Source organism: Eumetopias jubatus, unplaced genomic scaffold (assembly GCF_037043125.1).
Source record: "Eumetopias jubatus isolate StellerSeaLion01/CBP00866 unplaced genomic scaffold, mEumJub1_p1.0 scaffold_7, whole genome shotgun sequence".
NCBI classification, from domain to species: domain Eukaryota; kingdom Metazoa; phylum Chordata; class Mammalia; order Carnivora; family Otariidae; genus Eumetopias; species Eumetopias jubatus.
The window spans coordinates 105644516-105647292 of NW_028274813.1; positions in this window are offsets into that span (position 1 = coordinate 105644516).

Here is a 2777-nt window from a genome sequence, read left to right on the forward strand (position 1 = left end):
TTTGCAGTCAAAATGCTCTACCACTGAGCTATACCCCCTATTCCCTCATTTTTAATTTGGTTCTCACATCAGCCCTACAAAGAGGCAGAACTGGTATTACTATCTCCACATGGACACTTAGATTACATTTAGAATCACACAGTAGCAAAGAGTCTGGTGTTAACTGAGGTCTTCTGATCTCTTAAGCCCCAGACACTTTCTCTTGGTTCCCTCAGAGTGCCTTCTGAGTCTTTCCAGATCTTTCCTCCCCCTCAGCATGGTAACCCTGCACCATCTCTCCTTCCTAGAGCTTAGAACCAAGTTTGAGAAGTTTCCCCAGTTTCCTTGTTGACTGCAGGGGACCACGGAGAGCCCATCTGTTTTCCCAGTGGAAGGCCCACGCTGGCAGAGGCACTGGGACCCAGAACTTGTACAATGCCCTGATAAGCTTCTTAGAGGCAGGTATTAGCAGGGATCGGATATTCTTCCCCTGAGATGCCCTTCACACCCGACCCTGCCTTGAATTAGGATTCCACAGGAGAGCTGGGGACAGGAGAATGGGGTGTTTCCGGCTGTCCAGCTTCAGACTCACTCTTTGAGACCCTGGATTCTGACAAGTTTCCAGAACTAAGAAGACACTCAGATGTCCAGGTTTGAAGGTAAATGATGTGATTAGGTAGGAGGGGTCAGCTGGAGTGCCGGCTCAGCTCTGTTAGACAACACAGGCAGACCAGAAAGAAAGGGACCCTCCAAAGTTTCTTTAGGAGAGTCAAGCAGCTTGCTGCGGAGTTGAGTTTATGGCAAGGGACAGGGCCACTGGGAAGACGGTTACAGGAATCAAGGACAGAGAAGGAAATGTACTTATTCTGTACTTCTCCTTTTGCTTGTTCCTTCTTTGCTTTAAGACAAATGCATTTGCGTCTCTAATTAGTGCGGCCTGCTGGGAAGATTGGGGCATTAGAAGGCTCACCTGCACAGCCACTCAGGAGCTGTGTCAGGTTGAGCAAGTGTAGCTCCTCTCTGGATCTCAGCTTCTTCATGTCCCAAATGGGGAGTTACGCTAACTAGTGGCTGTAAGTCCTCCTACCTTTAATGACCGGAGACTCTATGAGTCACTCATCTCACTTCTAATTATATTCCTTTAAATGCAAAACCAACCATTTCTAGTTATTGCTTTATAATAATCTGTAGACACTAGAGATTTAATAAATATTTACTTGGGCAGGACCTCAGTGCCCTTCTTTATAAATTGAGGATTTTTTCAGAGCCCTTCATGTTCTTCTTCCCCTCCTGAAGAATATAAAATTAAACCTTTATATAAAACTATAAAATTAAAATTTTATATAAAATTAACCCTTATGTAGCACTTGATTCTGTACAATGCTTTTCATAGACCTTATGTGTTTTTACTCTCTCAACATTCCTGTGACATAGGTATGTGTTGTTACTACTGTTATTTCTTTTTTTTTTTTTAAAGATTGTATTTCTTTATTTGACAGAGAGAGAGAGAGACAGCACAAGTAGGCAGAGTGAGAGGGAGAAGCAGGGTTCCCGCTGAACAGGGAGCCCGATGTGGGGCTTGATTCCAGGACCCTGGGATCATGACCTGAGCTGAAGCCAGCCGCTTAACCGACAGCCACCCGGGCACCCCCTATTGTTATTTCTATTAAAATAAATTAAATTTAAATTTAAATTGAAAATATCATGAAACGGCACAGGATAAAAAGGTTAAACAGTTAAACTGAACTTCAGGATATACTGAAAAGTAAGTCTTCCTCAGACCCCGACCTCAGTTTCCCTTCTCCAGATGTCCTTCCAAGGATCATCTTTGCATAATCAACCCATATGTTAACACGCTTATTTCACAGATGAGGCAGTGAGGTTCGCCTGTCCAGGGTGGCACAGCTGGAAAGCAGCAGAACTGGAAATCCAGGCCTTTGACTCCATTCTCCATGTTCTTCCCAACACACCACACTATCTGGGAAGCATCATGACTTTAGCTTTGTCCTCTCTGGGTGATACCATGGAATTGTTTTATTTTTTTATTTTTTATTTTTTATTTTATTTTATTTTATTTTATTTTATTTTATTTTATTTTATTTTATTTTATTTTATTTTATTTTATTTTTTGGTGCCGAAACCCGGGATCATGGAATTGTTTTAAATGGGTCCAAAACCAAAAAACCAAAAAACACCTACACGGAGTCTTGTTGTTTCTAGCACTGCCTTCTCCCGCTGCCTGTTTTTGTCTAAAGCTTAAAATCTTGTCTCCTTATCTTCCTCCTGCCTTTGACAAGGTGAGATCTGTGGCCTGGGGCACCAACTATGGCTGACTGGCTCCCAGCAACTCAGACTTGGACCTGAGGGGTGCTGGCAGAACTCTCGCAGGGATCCCAAAAAGGGTGAGGTAGACCCAGCTCAGGAACCTGGGCTGTTGGCATGCCTACACAGCACAGGGGACCTCTAATGCTTTTTCCTAAGAGCAGGCATTTTTCTCTGGAACAGGCAGTAGGGGTAGTTTTGTTCCAGCAGAAACAACTGCTTCCTAGCACAAAGGCCTCTGTATGAATTGTCATCACTCTTTTCTAGGTGATGGTTTGATGGCTCCCAGCTCTCCTCTTAGGGGCAAATAACGCTTTTTTTTTTTTTTTTTTTACCCTTCCTCTAGGTTTGTGGATACCCCCTGGCTGGGCTTCATGGAGAAATCGTCACTGATCACCAACCTGAATCCCAAAACAGACCCCATCTTTCCATGGACAGAATGAGACGTCTTCTGTAACCAGGCATAACTGGCCATC